The sequence below is a fragment of the Leucoraja erinacea genome, unplaced genomic scaffold, assembly GCF_028641065.1.
Source record: "Leucoraja erinacea ecotype New England unplaced genomic scaffold, Leri_hhj_1 Leri_174S, whole genome shotgun sequence".
Classification (NCBI taxonomy): Eukaryota; Metazoa; Chordata; class Chondrichthyes; order Rajiformes; family Rajidae; genus Leucoraja; species Leucoraja erinaceus.
In genome coordinates, this window is record NW_026576056.1 from 25,502 (window position 1) to 46,392 (window position 20,891).

At 43.0% G+C, this 20,891-nt stretch overlaps 1 long non-coding RNA gene across 4 annotated transcripts in view; it reads right to left on the minus strand.

Annotated features, from left to right (window-relative positions):
* The window catches only part of LOC129716150 (uncharacterized), a 125,305-nt gene that overhangs the window by 22,249 nt on the left and 82,165 nt on the right, over positions 1–20,891 (minus strand). Inside the window, exon 1 of one of the 4 annotated variants that reach the window (XR_008726599.1) lies at positions 17,976–18,013. The exons of the other annotated variants lie outside the window; for them this stretch is intronic. This is a non-coding gene — a long non-coding RNA (uncharacterized LOC129716150). Of the gene's footprint in view, positions 1–17,975; positions 18,014–20,891 lie in introns of those variants that run through there. 4 annotated transcript variants of the gene reach the window in all.

Here is a 20,891-nt window from a genome sequence, read left to right on the forward strand (position 1 = left end):
GTTCATTCCATGCACCCACCACCGTCTGTGTGGAAAAAGTTACCCCTCAGATTCCTATTAAATCTTTCCCTCTCACCTTAAACCTGTTTCCTCTATAGTTGTTGAATCTCTGTCAGAAGACTCTGTACATTCTCGCTCACTCTTCCCCTCATGATTTTATGCACCTCTATAAGATCACCCCTTAGCCTCCTGGGCTCCAATGAATAAAGGTCTCTCTTCCCATCCATCTTCATCTATCCACCTTTCCTCCTGTAGATATGTTTATCTGTCTATGAATTGAACAGCTGGTGGCTGCTGGTGGCAATAATATAATAGCAATGTCCATTGGAACATTGCCTACTGAGCCCCACGTACACAAATGTTGATGAGGAAGATAGATACTTTGTCGCTGGTTACTCTAAATGGATAAATCTCACAATTAACAGTAAAAACGTCACTTTTTCCTTTGACGAAGTTGCGGCAATAATTGTATAAATCACACTTACTGGGTTCTACAATTAGTTTAGTTCCACTTCCAAATATTATCTTGTTAAAGCCTCCACTATTCACACAGTGCCCGACCCTCCTACAAAAAGACTTCCTGGCTGAACAATTGTATGCATCATCGTAGTCACAGAGTCACAGAGTTGCACAGCATGGAAACAGTCCCTTCGGCCCAACTTGCCCACACCGACCAACATGTCCCATCTACAATAGTCCCACTTATCCTCATTTGGCCCATGTCCCTCTAAACCTGTCTTATCCATGTACCTGCCTAATTGCTTCTTAAGCATTGCAACAGACCCTGCCTCAACTACCTCCTCTGGCAATTCATTCCATGCACCCACCACCGTCTGTGTGGAAAAAGTTACCCCTCAGATTCCTATTAAATCTTTCCCTCTCACCTTAAACCTGTTTCCTCTATAGTTGTTGAATCCCTGTCAGAAGACTCTGTACATTCTCGCTCACTCGTCCCCTTATCGAGGTGATGTTATATATCTCTATAAGATCACCCCTTAGCCTCCTGGGCTCCAAGGAATAAAGTTCTCTCTTCCCATCCATCGTCATCTATCCATCTTTCCTCCTGTAGATATGTTTATCTGTCCATGGATTGAACAGCTGGTGGCTGCTGGTGGCTATAATATAATATAAATGTTCATTGGAACATTGCCTACTGAGCCCCACGTACACAAATGTTGATGATGAACATAGATACTTTGTCGCTGATGACTCTCAATGGATAAATCTCACAATTAACAGTAAAAACGTCACTTTTTCCTTTGACTAAGTTGCGGCAATAATTGTATAAATCACACTTACTGGGTTCTACAATTAGTTTAGTTCCACTTCCAAATATTATCTTGTTAATGCTTCCACTATTGACACAGTGCCCGACCCTCCTACAAAAATACATCCCGGCTACACAATTGTATGTTCATCATAGTCACAGAGTCACAGAGTTACACAGCATGGAAACAGTCCCTTCGGCACAACTTGCCCACACCGACCAACATGTCCCATCTACAATAGTCCCACTTGTCCGCATTTGGCCCATGTCCCTCTAAACCTGTCTTATCCATGTACCTGCCTAATTGCTTCTTAAACATTGCAACAGTCCCTGCCTCAGCTACCTCCTCTGGCAGTCCACTAAAGGTCTCTCTTCCCATCCATCTTCATCTATGCATCTTTCCTCCTGTAGACATGTTTATCTGTCTATGGATTGAACAGCTGGTGGCTGCTGGTGGCTATAATATAATAGCAATGTCCATTGGAACATTGCCCACTGAACCCCACGTACACAAATGTTGATGAGGAAGATAGATACTTTGTCGCTGGTTACTCTAAATGGATAAATCTCACAATTAACAGTAAAAACGTCACTTTTTCCTTTTACGAAGTTGCGGCAATAATTGTATAAATCACACTTACTGGGTTCTACAATTAGTTTAGTTCCGCTTCCAAATATTATATTGGTATTGCCTCCACTATTCACACAGTGCCCGACCCTCCTACAAAAATACTTCCTGGCTGAACAATTGTATGTTCATCATAGTCACAGTCATAGAGTGATATATTGAGACAGCAGTCTCTTCAGCCCAACTTGCCCAATCCGACCAACATGTCCCATTTACACTAGTCCCACCTTTCTGCATTTGGCCCATGCCCCTCTAAACCTGTCTTATCCATGTACATGCCTAATTGCTTCATAAACATATTTATGTACCTGCCTAATTTCTTCTTAAACATTGCAACAGTCCCTGCCTTATCTACCTCATCTTGCAGTTCATTCCATGCACCCACAACCGTCTGTGTAGAAAAAGATACCCCTCAGATTCCTATTAAATCTTTCCCTCTCACTTTAAACCTGTTTCCTCTATAGTTGTTGAATCCATGTCAGAAGACTCTGTACATTCTCGCTCACTCGTCCCCTTATCGAGGTGATTTTATATATCTCTATAAGATCACCCCTCAGCCTCCTGGGCTCCAATGAATAAAGTTCTCTCTACCCATCCATCGTCATCTATCCACCTTTCCTCCTGTAGATATTTTTATCTGTCCATGTATTGAACAGCTGGTGGCTGCTGGTGGCAATAATATAATAGAAATGTCCATTGGAACATTGCCTACTGAGCCCCACGTACACAAATGTTGATGAGGAAGATAGATACTTTGTCGCTGGTTACTCTAAATGGATAAATCTCACAATTAACAGTAAAAACGTCACTTTTTCCTTTTACGAAGTTGCGGCAATAATTGTATAAATCACACTTACTGGGTTCTACAATTAGTTTAGTTCCACTTCCAAATATTATCTTGCTATTGCCTCCACTATTCACACAGTGCCCGACCCTCCTACAATAATACTTCCTGGCTGAACAATTGTATGTTCATCATAGTCACAGAGTCATACAGTCATATATTGAGACAGCAGGCCCTTCGGCCCAACTTGCCCACACCGACCAACATGTCCCATTTACACTAGTCCCACCTGCCTGCATTTAGCCCATATCCCTCAAAACCTGTCTTATCCATGTACATGCCTAATTGCTTCTTAAACATTGCAACTTCAATGCTAAGTGTTTGGGAGAATTGCATCTGGAGATAGAAACATAGAAACATAGAAAATAGGTGCAGGAGTAGGCCATTCGGCCCTTCGAGCCGGCACCGCCATTCAATATGATCATGGCTGATCATCCAACTCTGTATCCTGTTCCTGCCTTCTCTCCATACCGCCTGATCCCTTTAGCCACAAGGGCCACATCTAACTCCCTCTTAAATATAGCCAATGAACTGGCCTCAACTACCTTCTGCGGCACATGTGTTAGTGCCTTCCATGGGCTTAAATTTACACACGTTTGTAGGGGGACATTATTTCTCAGAGGATGGGGAATGTACATTGAGCAGGTCACCACTCACTGGGTTCGATAATCAGTCTGGTTCCGCTTCCAAACTTGATGTCGTTGCCATAATTCACACAGTGTCTGATCATCTTACAAATACACCCTCCTGACCAGTTCCCAGACCTGCTCATCTTCTTTCCACATCAATACTCCATTTACCCCAATTATCCTTTGGACGAGAGATCCCCGTCTCCAGTTTATCCCACGGTATGTCTTAATTACTTAATCCCAACCCTAAACCTCTATTTCCATAATCAGCAGTTTCTAACAAAAAGGAGTGCCAACTACCCATTTAAACATCATTCTACATTTTCCATAAACCTTCATCGCATTTGGTCTCCCCATTTTCACACCTAACCCCTGCACATTTCTGTAGGCAGGGGGCAGAGGCATTTTAAGAACCATTTGGACAGGTACATGGATAGGATGGCGTTTCATCAGAGAGTTGTCAATTTATGGAATTCCCTGCCACAGAGGGCAGTGGAGGCCAAATCAATGAACGAATTTAAGAGAGAGTTAGATAGGGCTCTAGGGGCTAGTGGAGTCAAGGGATATGGGGAGAAGGCAGGCACGGGTTATTGATTGATTGGGGACGATCAGCCATTATCACAATGAATGGCGGTGCTGGCTCGTAGGGCCGAATAGCCTCCTCCTGCACCTATTGTCTATGTCTCTATGATGGAGTTGGGGGGATATGGGCCAAATGCAGGCAGGTGGGACTAGTGTAGATGGGAAGTGTTGGACGGTGTGGGCATGTTGGGCCGACGGGCGTGTAAAAATATATACATAACATCATTTAATTCTGTAATCAGTTCCACAAAGTTAACACAAATGTAGATGGATGTGTTTTTTAATCACTTACTGGGCGTCACAGTTAACCTGGTCCCCGGCCCGAATGTTAGCTTCTCCGTACCGAGATTCACACAGTGCTAATCACCAGTACAAGAATAGTCCACAGGAGGACATTTTCTGCGCATTTCCCGCCAACATGCTGCCTGACCCGCTGAGTTTCTCCACCAGTTTGATTTGATTTATATAATTATAATTTGCTTTACTCTATATTTATTAATGTATTCATTGACTAGTAGTACACACACCTGTACTCATATATATAAATATATATATATATATATATGTGTGTGTGTGTGTGTATATATATATATGTGTATGTGTGTGTGTGTATATATATATATATATATATATATATATATATACATACACATATACTCATATATATATATATATATATATATATATACACACATATACTCATATATATATATATATATATGTGTGTGTGTGTATATATATATATATATATATATATATATATATGTATGTGTGTGTGTGTATATATATATACACACACACACATATACTCATATATATATACTCACACACACACCTAATTCATATATATACACACACACACGCATACACACACACCACACACACACACACACACACACACACACACACACACACACACACACACACACACACACACACACACACACACACACACACACACACACACACACACACACACACACACACACACACACACACACACACACACACACGCACACGCATATATCCACATGCCCATCCATCCATCCATCCATCCATCCATCCATCCATCCATCCATCCATCCATCCATCCATCCATCCATCCATCCATCCATCCATCCATCCATCCATCCATCCATCCATCCATCTATCCATCCATCCATCCATCCATCCATCTACTCAAATCTCCAATCTATACTGAAAGCTCAAATATAACAATGTTATCGCCACAGGGAAGACACAATGAAAACGTGAAGACTTACTAGGTTGAACAGTTACTCTCGTTCCGCTTCCAAATATTAACTTGTTTGCAACATTCACACAGTGCCCATCTCCTCTACAAAAACTGACCCACCCAAACAAAGCGATTCAGTAGATTCATTTTTCGACTAGGAAATTCAATCTAATTTTTAAATGTTCTTTCAATGTGATTATTTCCTCTTGCGACTTAAAGTGGTAAATTTGGATGGATTATCTAAGTATATACAATGATGAAAGGCATTGACATTCATAACCCTTTTCCCCATGGCTGGAAATGTCAAAGACTACAGGGCTTAGCTTTAAGGTGAAACGAGAAAATTGTCAAAGAGATGTACAGGATAATTTTTAAAGACACATAGAAACATAGACAATAGGTGCTGGATTAGGCCATTCGGTCCTTCGAGCCAGCACCGCCATTCAATATTATCATAGACAATAGGTGCAGGAGTAGGCCATTCGACCCTTCGAGCCAGCATGAATTGATCATGGCTGATCATCTAAAAACAGTACCCCGTTCCTGCATTTTTCGCACATTCTTTAGCCCTAAGAGCCAAATCTCACTCTCTCTTGAAAACATCCGGTGAATTGGCCTCCACTGTCTTCTGCGGCAGAGAATTCCACGGATTCACAACTACTTACTGGGGGGAAACGCTGTTCCTCTTTCAGTCCGAAATGGCCTAGCACTTATTCTTAAACTGTGACCCCCGGTTCATTGAATTGAATTATCTGCAGAACGCTCTTATTTGAAGAGATAATGGACATGCACTAATTATATTAAAAATATTTCTGTTCATAACTCAAACTTTTCTTATTAACCATTTATTATAACATTGGGCACAATAGACAATAGACAATAGACAATAGGCGCAAGGATAGGCCATTCGGCCCTTCGAGCCAGCACCGCCATTCAATGTGATCGTTGCTGCTCATCCACAATTCCTGCCTTCTCTCCATATCCCCTGACTCTGCTATTTTTAAGGGCCCTATCCATCTATCTCTTGAAAGCATCCAGAGAACCTGCCTCACCACAGACTCAGCACTCTCTGTGAGAAAAAGTGTTTCCTCGTCTCCGTTCTAAATGGCTTACTCCTTATTCTTAAACTGTGGCCCCTGGTTCTGGACTCGCCCAACATCGGGAAAATGTTTCCTGCCTCTATCGTGTCCAAGCCCTTAACAATTTCATATGTTATATAGGTATATGGATGGGAAAGGAATGGAGGGTTATGGTCTGAGTGCAGGTAGATGGGACTAGGGGTGAATAAGTGTTCGGCATGGACTAGAAGGGCCGAGATGGCCTGTTTCCGTGTTGTAATTGTTATATGGTTATATGGGGCCGACATTTGCTCACATCCATCCTATTTCTAATGGAGCGATTCTTCTTCACATGATCTCAAAACTATTGACGACATCAACCCAAAATGAACTTATGATAGTTATCGACAGAACACCCTGGAGTCTAATACTGCATATACTCACGGGGTCGAACGATGAGTTTGGTCCCAGCTCCGAATATTATATTGTTGGCAACAAGCACACAGCGTTACATATCAATGCAGAAACCCAAACTGCATGCTATATACCGAATCTACCGTCAGTTCTACTGATGGACCATGGGTAGGATTGGGCTATAGGGACGTGGGCCAAATGCAGGCAGGTTGGACTGGTATAGATGGGGCATGTTGGCCGGCATAGGCAAGTTGGCCTGAAGGACCTCTCTCCAGGCTGTATGACTGTGACTCTCAAAGAAACTGCTAACTACTGCACGCGTTATATTAAAAAAACCCTATCAATTTGAATCCAAAGCATACAAACTTTAGAATTATTGACAAGGATATTTGGTTTAATTTTGGTCAGTTCTATTTTTTCTGCTCGAATATTGATTTGACCAAAATGTCTCAATTAATTCGAGAAACCAATATTGAATTCTTACCGGGGACGATGATAAGATTGGTGCCGCTTCCAAATACTAATTTATCGTTCCCTCCAAAGCCACACAGTGACCCATCTCCTCACAAGAACTCAGGAAGTACCAACATCATCACCCACGTCAGCCCGATTCTCAGACATTGAATTGAACTAAACAGGATTTCATAATTGAGGTAGAATCATAGTCATAGAGTCTAAAGCATGGAAACAGGCCCCTCGGCTCAATTTGGCCACACCGGCCAACATGTCCCAGCTGCATTAGTCCTACCTAGCCACGTTTGGCCCAGAACCCTCCAAAACCGTCCAATCCATGCACCTGGCTAACTGTTTGTTTAACGTTGGGATAGTCGCTGCCTCAACTACCTCCTCTGGCAACTTGTTAAATGCACCATATAACCATATAACAATTACAGCACGGAAACAGGCCATCTCGACCCTTCTAGTCCGTGCCGAACACATATTCTCCCCATGTCCCATATACCTGCGCTCAGACCATAACCTTCCATTCCCTTCCCGTCCATATAACTATCCAATTTATTTTTAAATGATAAAAACGAACCTGCCTCCACCACCTTCGCTGGAAGCTCATTCCACACAGCTACCACTCTCTGAGTAAAGAAGTTCCCCCTCATGTTACCCCTAAACTTCAGTCCCTTAATTCTCAAGTCATGTCCCCTTGTTTGAATCTTCCCTCCTCTCAGTGGGAAAAGCTTTTCCACGTCAACTCTGTCTATCCCTCTCATCATTTTAAAAACCTCTATCAAGTCCCCCCTTAACCTTCTGCGCTCCAAAGAATAAAGCCCTAACGTGTTCAACCTTTCTCTGTAACTTAGTTGCTGAAACCCAGGCAACATTCTAGTAAATCTCCTCTGTACTCTCTCTAGTTTGTTGACATCCTTCCTATAATTAGGCGACCAAAACTGTACACCATACTCCAGAAACCCACCACCCTTTGTATGGAAAAAGTTACCCCACGGATTCCTTTTACATCTTTTCCCCTTCACCTTAAACCTATGTCCCCTGGTCCTCGATTCACCTTAGTTATTCTTCACCAGCATATCAATGTTACCGAGGGGATCACTTTAGTCTCAGCAACACTTTAAGCACCATTAGCCGAAGGTAGAGAACATTGAGGTTCACTCACGTGGTCGCACGGTGAGTTTGGTCCCTGATCCAAATATTATCTTGGTTTGATCATACACACAGCATGACGTCCCACTACAAAAACCTTCAACTGGATTCATGCAATGGCAATGGCCAGAAAACCGTTCTACATTTGTCAAATTAGGAATATTTCCTCTTGGGAAGTTATTTCATTCCAAACAATAAATCGATCCCATATAACAAATAGGTCCATTAGTATTGATGATGCACTAGATCTAATTGGCAGTCTAATGATTTTGCTTTTGATAAGGTCCAACATAGGAGATTAGTGAGCAAAATAAGGGCACGTGGTATTGGGGGTAGAGTGTTGATATGGATAGAAAATTGGTTGGCAGACAGGAAATAAAGAGTAGGGATTAACGGGTCCCTTTCAGAATGGCAGGCAATGACTAGTGGGGTACCGCAAGGCTCGGTGCTGGGCCCCAGCTATTTACAATATACATCAATGATTTGGATGAAGGGATTCAAAGTAACATTAGCAGGTGGCACAGAGCTGGGTGGCAGTGTGAACTGTGAGGAGGATGCTGTGAGGATGCAGGGTGACCTCGACAGGTTGGGTGGAATTCTCTGCCTCAGAGGGCAGTTCACTGGACACTTTCAAGGGAGAGCTAGATAGGGCTCTTGAAGGTAGCGGATTTGGGGAGAAGGCAGTAACGGGGTACTGATTGGGGATGATCAGCCATGATCACATTGAATGGCGGTGCTGGCTCGAAGACCAAACTCGGGCAGGTGGGGCTAGTGCAACTGGGGAAGGTTATGACTTCGGTACTTTGACATTTTTCAATAGACAATAGACAATAGATGCAGAAGGAGGCCATTCGGCCTTTCGAGCCAGCACCACCATTCAATGTGATCATGGCTGATCATCCCCAATCAATACCCCGTTCCTGCCTTCTCCCCATATCCCCTGACTCCGCTATCTTTAAGAGCCCTATCTAGCTCTCTCTTGAAAGTATCCAGAGAACCGGCCTCCACCGCCCTCTGAGGCAGAGAATTCCACAGACTCACAACTCTCTGTGAGAAAAAGTGTTTCCTCGTCTCTGTTCTAAATGGTTTACTCCTTATTCTTACTATTTCACATTGGGAACATTGTTTTGACCGTCTGCCCATGTTCCCTTTTATAAAATGTTATTTTTGATTTAAAACATAACGTCAAATACAGGCAGATTCAAACCCGCCTCAAATATTGGTGATATTATATTATGCTAATTTATAATTTGCTTTATAATTTATATAATTGTGATTTGCTTTGCTCTATATTTGTTAATTTATTAATGTTAGTTGACTAGTAACACACACACACGCACACACACACACACACACACGTACACGCACACACACACACACACACACACACACACACACACACACACACACACACACACACACACACACCACACACACACACACACACACACACACACACACACACACACACACACACACACACACACACACACACACACACACACACACACACACACACACACACACACACACACACACACACACACACACACACACACACACGCACACACACGCACGCACACACGCACACACGCACGCACACACACACACGTACACACGCACACACACACACACACACACACACACACACACACACACACACACACACACACACACACACACACACACACACACACACACACACACACACACACACACACACACACACACACACACACACACACACACACACACACACACACACACATATTAGATAAACATCTCAGATACAGCACAATAGGGTAGACAGGTAGATGGATTGAAAGACAAATAAGAAAAGTCTAACTGATCAATACACAATAGATATAATGCTAATGCGATATATATATATATATATATATATATATATATATATATATATATATATATATAAACGCCTCATTGTACTGTAAAGTAATTGGCCAGGTTATTTGTGTAACCTTGTGATATCTTACCAGGATTAACAACGAGCTTGGTGCCTCCACCAAATATAATTTTCCCAAATCCTCCAGCATCAACACAGTAGTTTACCCCTTAACAAGAACTCGGCACAGTGCCCCTGTTGTCTATGTGGCCCCTGGTCAAATATTCATCTCATATTTTATTATTTCAGTTAATTGAGACGAGTAATTGACCAATCAGTTTTCTTAAGAGAAAAACGTTTAGTGATAGAAACATAGAAAATAGGTGCAGGAGTAGAGGCCATTCGGCCCTTCGAGCCTGCACCGCCATTCAATATGCTCATGGCTGATCATCCAACTCAGTATCCCATCCCTGCCTTCTCTCCATACCCCTTTAGCCACAAGGACCACACCTAACTCCCTCTTAAATATAGCCTCAACTACCTTCTGTGGCAGAGGATTCCACAGATTCACCACTCTCTGTGTGAAAAAAAGTTCTTCTCATCTCGGTTTTAAAGGATTTTCTCCTTATCCTTAACCTGTGACCCCTTGTCCTGGACTTCCCCAACATCGGGAACGATCTTCCTGCATCTAGCCTGTCCAACCCCTTAAGAATTTTGTAAGTTTCTATAAGATCCCCTCTCAATCTCCTAAATTCTAGAGAGTATAAACCAAGTCTATCCAGTCTTTCTTCATAAGACAGTCCTGACATTCCAGGAATCAGTCTGGTGAACCTTCTCTGCACTCCCTATATGGCAATAATGTCCTTCCTCAGATTTGGAGACCAAAACTGTACGCAATACTCCAGGTGTGGTCTCACCAAGACCCTGTACAACTGCAGTAGAACCTCCCTGCTCCTATACTCAAATCCTTTTGCAGTGTAGCTGGGACATGTTGGGCCGAAGGGCCAGCATCCACGCTGTATCACTCTGTGACTAAGGTTCTCGAGCCTATCCATGTTCCCCAGAGATTCTGCCTGACCCGCTGAGTTACTCCAGCACTTTGTGTCCATGAACCAGTATCTGCATTTCATACACGGGAAAATTATTACATGAGTTTCCCGAGGTTTAACATTGACGGTGAACGCTCCAAATCTCTCGGAGATAGAAACAAAATCCTGGAGTAACTCAGCAGGACAGGCAGCATCTCTCGAGAGAAGGAATGGGTGACGTTTCGGGTCGAGACCCTTCTAATCTCTCTCCTACCTACGGGATACAGTTGAACTTACTTGGTATTACTGTTAGCTTGCTTCCTGCACCAAAGATGATCTGCTGTCCCGAGCCCACACAGTAATGGAAGACACAACAAAAACCTAGTCTTCTCGATAGACTCGGCTTGTACTCGCTGGAATTTAGAAGATTGAGGGGGGATCTTATAGAAACTTACAAAATTCTTAAGGGGTTCGACAGGCTAGATGCAGGATGATTGTTCCCGATGTTGGGGAAGTCCAGGACAAGGGGTCACAGTTTAAGGATAAGGGGGAAGTCTTTTAGGACAGAGATGAGAAAAAGAAATTCACACAGAGAGTAGTGAATCTCTGGAACTCTCTGCCACAGAAGGTAGTTGAGGCCACAGTTCATTGGCTATATTTAAGAGTGAGTGAGATGTGGCCCTTGTGGCTAAAGGGATCAAGGGGTAAGGAGAGAAGGTAGGTACAGGATACTGAGTTGGATGATCAGCCATGATCATATTGAATGGCGGTGCAGGCTCGAAGGGCCGAATGGCCTACTCCTACACCTATTTTCTATGTTTCTATGTTTCTAACAAGTATCTGAATTCCATTCGCGAGAAAAGTATTACATGAGTGGCCCAAGGTTTAACGTTGATGGTGAACGCTCCAAATCTCTCAAAAATAGACACAAAAATCCTGGAGTAACTCAGCAGGCCAGGCGACATTTCTCGAGAGGAGTGGGTGACGTTTCGGGTCGAGACCCTTCTAATCTCTCTCCTACTTATGGGATACAGTTGAACTTACTTGGTATTACTGTTAGCTTGCTTCCTGCACCAAAGATGATCGTCTGCCCATAACCCACACAGTAAGGAAAGGCACAACAAAAACCTAGTCTTCTGGATAGACTCGGCTTGTACTCGCTAGAATCTAGAAGATTGAGGGGGTTCCTATAGAAACTTACAAAATTCTTGAGGGGTTGGACAAGCTAGATGCAGTAAGATTGTTCCCGATGTTGGGGGAAGTCCAGAACAAGGGGTCACAGTTGAAGGATAAGGGGGAAATCAGTTTAATGATAAGGGGGAAGTCAGGACCGAGATGAGAAAAACATGAATCTGTGGAAGTCTCTGCCGCAGAAAGTAGTTGAGGCCACAGTTCATTGGCTATATTTAAGAAGGAGTTAGATGTGGCCCTTGTGGCTAAAGGGATCAGGGGGTATGGAGAGAAGGCAGGTACAGGATACTGAATTGGATGATCAGACATGATCACATTGAAAGGCGGTGCTGGCTCGAAGGGCCGAATGGCCTATTCCTGCACCTATTGTCAGATGTCTATTGTCTACTGTCCATCCCCAATCCTACACGCACCCTTGCTCTAACTAATGGTCATCACCAAAGTGGAATAAATATGAGAAATGCCAGCACTTACTGGGTTCAACACTCACTCTGGTTCCACCTCCAAATATTAGCTTGTTAGTTCCATCATTCACACAGTGCTCAGCCCTTTGACAAAATACTCCCTGCCCTACCCTGCCTTTCTTCTGCAGTTGTATAGGGCTCTGGTGAGACCACATCTGGAGCATTGTGTACAGTTTTGGTCTCCTAATTTGAGGAAGGACATCCTTGTGATTGAGGCAGTGCAGCGTAGGTTCACCAGATTGATCCCTGGGATGGCGGGACTGTCATATGAGGAAAGATTGAAAAGACTAGGCCTTGAGTTTAGAAGGATGAGGATGGATCTTATAGAAACATATAAAATTATAAAAGGACTGGACAAGCTAGATGCAGGAAAGATGTTCCCAATGTTGTGCGAGTCCAGAACCAGGGGCCACACAGTCTTAGAATAAATGGGAGGTCATTTAAGACTGAGGTGAGAAAAAAACTTTTTCACCCAGAGAGTTGAGAATTTGTGGAGTTCCCTGCCACAGAGGGCAATGGAGGCCAAGTCACTGGATGGATTTAAGAGAGAGTTAGATAGAGCTCTGGGGGCTAGTGTAGTTAAGGGATTATGGGGAGAAGGCAGGCACGGGTTATTGATTGGGGACGATCAGCCATGATCATATTGAATGGCGGTGCAGGCTCGAAGGGCCGAATGGCCTCATCCTGCACCTATTTTCTATGTTTCTATGTTTCTTCTAACCCTTATTCAAGGTGAACTATTCTCATCTGTGAATAGGTCACCTAATTAACTTAACATATATTTTACTCATGTAATAGTACTGTGCGTCATAATGTGAACTCATCTTCCCACCTCGCTTGGCTATTAAAACATCAACAAGTGATTGGACATTTCAGCTTTGTTTCCCCTCTGGTAAATGTTGACCAGACCATCTGAATGGTTCCAACATTCTCCACAGCATTTTGACCCTGGACTTTGGGGATTAAGAAATTGCAGCGTTCAGATATTGACACAAAAAGCTGGAGTAACTCAGCGGATCGGGCAACATCTCTGGAGACAATGGATGGGTGACATTTCGGGTCTGAAGGAGGGTCTCGATCCGAAACGTCACCCGTTCATTATGTCCGGAGATGGCGCCCTGACCCGCTGAGTCAATCTAGATATTTGTGTCTTCTTCGATACTCGATGCTCGATACTCGGACTGATGAAGGCCAGTGTGTCAAAAGCCATTTGGCCACCTTGTATTGACTGTTCGACTCCAATGCCTCTTAGATTCATCATCAAATCAAACAAACCGCTGATTGCAAATGGATTTGGCCAGTGGTGCGAAGAATATTTGGGATGTCATTGCATTGAATTGCATGAAGGAAGCTTAAGGTTTGAAAGGAGGATATGCAATCACCTTTCCAATGTTTAATCAAGGAATGCAATTGAACTTACTTGGTACTACCGTCAGCTTGGTCCCTGCACCAAATATGATCTCCCGTGCGTTGCCCACACAGTAAGGGGAGTCATGACAAAAACCTATCCCCTACAGCAACCGGGCTAGTAATATATACACACACACACACACACACACACACACACACACACACACACACACACACACACACACACACACACACACACACACACACACACACACACACACACACACACACACACACACACACACACACACACACACACACACACACACACACACACACACACACACACACACACACACATTTTAGTCACCATTAGCCGCATGTAGAGAGCATTGAAGTTCACTCACGTGGCCGCACGGTTAGTTTGGTCCCAGCTCCAAATATTATCTTGGTTCGATCATTCACACAGCATGACGTCCCGCTACCAAAACCTTCAACTGAATTCAAGCACTGGCAATGGCCAGAAACCCGTTCTACATTTGTCAAATTAGGAATATTGCTCTATATTTATTAAATTATTAGTGTTTATTTCACACAGAGTCTGGTGAATCTCTGGAACTCTCTGCCACAGAAGGTAGTTGAGGCCACAGTTCATTGGCTATATTTAAGAGGGAGTTAGATGTGGCCCTTGTGGCTAAAGGGATCAGGGGGTATGGAGAGAAGGCAGGTACGGGATACTGAGTTGGATGATCAGCCTTGATCATGGTGAATGGCGGTGCAGGCTCGAAGGGCCGAATGGCCTCTACTCCTGCACCAACTTTATTTCTATGTTTCTATGTTCTTCGGCACCCAATACTCGGACTGACGGACTCGGACAATGCGCCAACGGCCCTTTTGACCACCTTGTATTGACAGTTCGCCTCCAATGCCTCTTAGATTTATCAAATCTAACAAACCGCTGATTGCAAATGGATTTGGCAAGAGGTGCGAAAAACATTTGGGATATCATTACATGAATTGGTAAAGGTTGAACGTTGAAGGAGGTTTAATAAGGGGAGTTCAATAAGAATAAAGGGGAAGCCACTTAGAATAAAGGGGAGACCATTTAAGACTGAGGTGAGAAAAAAACGTTTTCACCCAGAGAGTTGTGAAATTGTGGAATTCCCTGCCACAGAGGGCAGTGGAGGCCAAATCACTGGATGGATTTGAAAGAGAGTTAGATACACTAGGGGGTGGTGGAATCAAGGGATGTGGGGAGAAGGCAGGCACGGGTTATTGATTGGGGACGATCAGCCATGATCACAATGAATGGCGGTGCTGGCTCGAAGGGCCGAATGGCCTCCCCCTGCACCTATTTTCTATGTTTCTATGTTTCTAAAGTTTGAAGGGAAGATATGCTATCACCTTTCCAATGTTTAATCATGAAATACAATTGAACGTACTTGGTAGTACCGTCAGCTTGGTCCCTGCGCCAAATATGATCTTCTGTGTATTACCCACACAGTAAGAGGAGTCGTGACAAAAACCTATTCTGCTAACCCTGAGAAATCGTGACAAATTCTTTCCCTGCGAACGTTCCCCAATTCAAACATTTTCTCACTTAACGGCGGTGAACAGTTTCAGGAATTGAACCGAACTCCTGTCACTGATAGTCCCGAAGTTAGACACAAAATGCTGAGGTATCTCGGCAGTTCAGGCAGCATCTCTGGAGAGACGGAATAGGCGACGGCCCTTAAACGTCACCCGTTCCTTCTCTCAAGAGATGCTGCCTGACCCGCCGAGTTACTCCAGCATTTTAATAGACAATAGACGATAGGCAATACATGCAGGCCATTCGGCCCTTCGAGCCAGCACCGCCATTCACTGTGATCAGAGCCTATCCTCCACATTTAGTATCTACATTCGATATAAACCAGCATCTGCAGTTGCACCCTGATCATAATTCCAAGTATTGTTACCCTTTCTCCAGTCAGAGTCTTGGTGACTGAATATATCTGGGAATTAATGAGTACAATACACGGGGAAAGGAAACATGCACACATTTGCGGGGACAATTATGTCATGAGGTCTTAAGTGATAGGAACAGAATTTGGCCATTCGGCCCATCACTTTGTCATTCAATCTTGGCTGATCTATCCTTCCCTCCTAACCCCATTCTCCTGCCTTCACCCATAGCCCCTGACACTCGTACTGATCAAGAAGCTATCTATCCATGCCTTAAGATTATCCATTGACTTGGACTCCACGACCTTCTGTGTCAGAAATTCCACAGGTTCATCATCTTCTGACTAAAGATATTCCTCCTCATTTCCTTGCTAAAGGAACCTCCTTCAATTCTGAGGCTTTGACCTATGGTCCTGGACTCTTCAACTAGAGGAAATATCCTCTCTACATCCACTCTACCCAAGCCTTTCACTAATCGGTAAGTTTAAATGAGGTGTCCCCTCGTCCTTCTAAACTCCAGCCTGTACGGGCCCAGTGCCATCAAACGCTCAACATATGTTATACACTCATTATGTATTTGTAAATACTTACTTGGGTCTACAGTTAATTTCGACCCACTTCCAAAGATAAGTGTGTAACCCCCTCCAACATTCACACAGTACTGCATCCCACTTCAATAACCCCCCTTGGTCTGAGATTAGTAAATTATCACACACATTGGCTGTTGTATTTGAATACTTGGCATCAATCAATTGAATTGTCTGCAAAATGCTCTTATTTGATGAGGCGGTGATCAACATGCACTAATTATATAACAAATATTTCTGTTCATAGCCCAAACTTTTCTTATTAACCATTTATTATAACATTGGGCACAATAGACAATAGACATAGGTGCAGGAGGAGGCTATTCGGCCCTTTGAGCCAGTACCGCCATTCATTGTGTTCATGGCTGATCATCCCCAATCAGTACCCCGTTCCTGCCTTCTCCCCATATCCCCTGACTCCGTTATCTTTAAGAGCCCTATGCAGCTCTCTCTTGAAAGCATCCAGAGAACCGGCCTCCACCGCCCTCTGAGGCAGATAATTCCACAGACTCACAACTCTCTGTGAGAAAAAGTGTTTCCTCGTCTCCGTTCGAAATGGCTTACCCCTTATTCTTAAACTGTGGCCCCTGGTTCTGGACTCCCCCAACACCGGGAACATGTTTCCTGCCTCCAGCGTGTCCAAACCCTTAACAATCTTATATGTTTCAATAAGATCACCTCTCATCCTTCTAAACTCCAGAGTGTACAAGCCCAGCTGCTCCATTCTCTCAGCGTATGACAGTCCCGCCATCCCGGGAATTAACCTTGTAAACCTACGCTGGGCTCCCTCAATAGCAAGAATGTCCTTCCTCAAATTAGGGGACCAAAACTGCACACAATCACAGCAGGCACAGTAGGGCAATCTTGAAATTGCCGAACTAGCTAGAATTAATTTCGAATCTCCACCATATTGTTTAAGGGATTGGTATTTAAGAAATTAAATGCATCTGGAACTTAAAAATGAGACCAAAATAGTCCCAGTAATGATGACTTCTAACCTGGCATAAAACACATTGAGTGGATCTGTTGAACTATTAATACCTCTGGGTTGGACTCTGAAGATAGCAACTTCTCCCATTGACACCAGCTCATCTTTATCATAAAAAGCACTTCAAGAAGAATATGTTACCATTTCATGTTCTAGGTTCAAGATGCCGAGATGACTATCCTAGTACATGAGTGAAATCAGGAGTAAAGTTTGATCCACAACTATTCTCAGCCCGTGAGATGCTTCTGCATCAAGGGGACAGACACACATTTGGAGGAACATAGACTCACGACAGTTATTAGTCAATACTTACTTGGGTCTACAGTTAATTTAGTCCCACCTCCAAAGATAAGTGTGTTACCCACTCCAGCATTCACACAGTACTGCGTCCCACATCAATAACTCCCCCCCTGGTCTGAGATTAGCAGATGATCACACACATTGGCTGTTGTATTTGAATACTTGGTATTAATCAATTGAATTATCAGCAGTATGCTCTTATTTGAAGAGACTATTAACATGCACGAATGATATTAAAAATATTTCTGCTCATAACACATTTGTAAAATATTCATCATGAACTATAAAATTAGGCACAGTAGCTTAATCGTTAAGTTGCCGAACTAGCTGGAATTAATTTTGAATGTCCACCATATTGTTTAAGGGATTGGTATTCAAGAAACTAAATACATCTGGAATTTAAAAACGAGAACACAATAGTCTCAGTAACGACGACTTCTGACCTGGCATTAAAAATATTGAGTGGATCTGTTGAACTATTAACACCAATGAGTTGGACTCTGAATATTGTTACTTCTACATTGACATTATTTCACATTTATCTTGAAAACGCTTCAAGAAGAATATGTTACCATTACATGTTCTAGATTCAAGCTACAGAGATGACAGCGGAGTGAACTAAGGATAGTACAATTTTATCCACAACTGTTCTCAGCCCGTGAGATGCTTCTGCGTCAAGGGGACATGCACACATTAGGAGGAACATAGACTCACGTCAGTTATTTGTTAATACTTACTTGGGTCTACAGTTAATTTAGTCCCACCTCCAAATTTAGGGTTACCCACTCCATCATTCACACAGTACTGCATCCCACTTCAATAACCCCCCTTCGTCTGAGATTAGCATCTTATAGAAACATAAAAACATAGAAATTAGGTGCAGCAGTAGGCCATTCGGCCCTTCGAGCCTGCACCGCCATTCAATATGATCATGGCTGATCATCCAACTCAGTATCCCGTACCTGCCTTCTCTCCATACCCTCTGATCCCCTTAGCCACAAGGGCCACATCTAACTCTTAAATATAACCAATTAACTGGCCTCAACTACCCTCTGTGGCAGAGAGTTCCAGAGATTCACCACTCTCTGTGTGAAAAAAAGTTCTTCTCATCTCAGTTTTAAAGAATTTCCCCCTTATCCTTAAGCTGTGACCCATTGTCCTGGACTTCCCCAACATCCGGAGCAATCTTCCTGCATCTAGCCTGTCCAACCCCTTAAGAATTTTGTAATTTTCTATAAGATCCCCTCTCAATCTCCTAAATTATGGAGAGTATAAACCAAGTCTATCCAGTCTTTCTTCATAAGACAGTCCTGACATCCCAGGAATCAGTCTGGTGAACCTTCTCTTCACTCCCTCTATGGCAATAATGTCCTTCCTCAGATTTGGAGACCAAAACTGTACGCAATACTCCAGGTGTGGTCTCACATATTTATGTAACCTCATATATTGCTGTTGTATTTGAATACTTGGCATCATTCAATTGAATTGTCTGCAGAATGCTCTTATTTGAAGAGACGGTGATGAACATGCACTAATTATATTTATATATTTATATTCATAAGCCAAAATATACTTATTAATCATGAACTATAACATTGGGCACAGTAGTGCAATCGTTAAATTGCCGGAGTACCTGGAACGTATTTTGAATCTCCACCATATTGTTTAAGGGATTGGTATTCAAGACACTAAATACATCTGGAACTTAAAAAAAGAGATCAAAATAGTCCCAGTAATAATGACTTCTGACGTGGCATAAAGAATATTGAGTGGATCTGTTGGAATATTAATACCAGTGGGTTGGATTCTGAAGACAGTCACTTCTATCATTGACACCAGCTCATCTTTATCATAAAAACTCTTTAAGACGAATATGTACCATTTCATATTCTTGGTACAAGCTTCCGAGATTATATACTTGTGAACCCTGGAGTTTAGAAGGATGAGAGGGGATCTTATTGAATCATATAAGATTATTAAGGGGTTGGACACGCTAGAGGCAGGAAACATGTTCCCGATTTTGTGTGAGTCCAGAACCAGGGGCCACACAGTTTAAGAATAAGGATTAAGCCATTTAGAACAGAGACGAGGAAACTCTTTTTCTCACAGAGAGTTGTGAGTCTGTGGAATTCTCTGCCTCAGTGGGCGGTGGAGGTAAGTTCCCTGGAAACTTTCAAGGGAGAGAGCTAGATAGGGACTATTAATGATAGTGGAGGCAGGATATATGGGGAGAAGGCAGGAACGGGGTACTGATTATGGATGATCAGCCATAATCACATTGAATGGCGGTGCTGGCTCGAAGGGCCGAATGGCCTACCCCTGCACCTGTTGTCTATTGTCTATTGTCTGTTAGAGCGGATTTCTACCCATATACACGAACGTAGAAGAATCTGATTGAAATCAGGAGGGCACAATTTGATCCACAACTCTTTTCAGTCCGTGAGATGCTTCTGAATCAAAGGGGCAAACACACATTTGGAGGAACATAGACTCACGTCAGTTATTTGTTAATACTTACTTGGGTCTACAGTTAATCTAGTCCCACCTCCAAAGATAAGTTTCCTACCCGTTCCAGCATTCACACAGTACTGCATCCCACGTCAATAACCCCCCCCCCCCCTGCTCTGAGATTAGCAGATTATCACACACATTGGCTGTTGTATTTGAATATTTGGCACCAATCAATTGACTTGTCTGCAGAATGCTCTTATATGATGAGACGGTGATAAACATGCACTAATTATATTAAAAATATTTTGTCCATAGCCCAAACTTTTCTTATTAACCAGATGCAACTAAATTTAAAGTAGCACTTTCTTCCCAATAACCATTTCTGGCTTAATCCCTCCCTTCACCACCTCCAGTTTAAATTCCAGTTGGAATATTTTGGAGGACCAAGTAACCAAGACCCAAGAACCATTAACTGTAC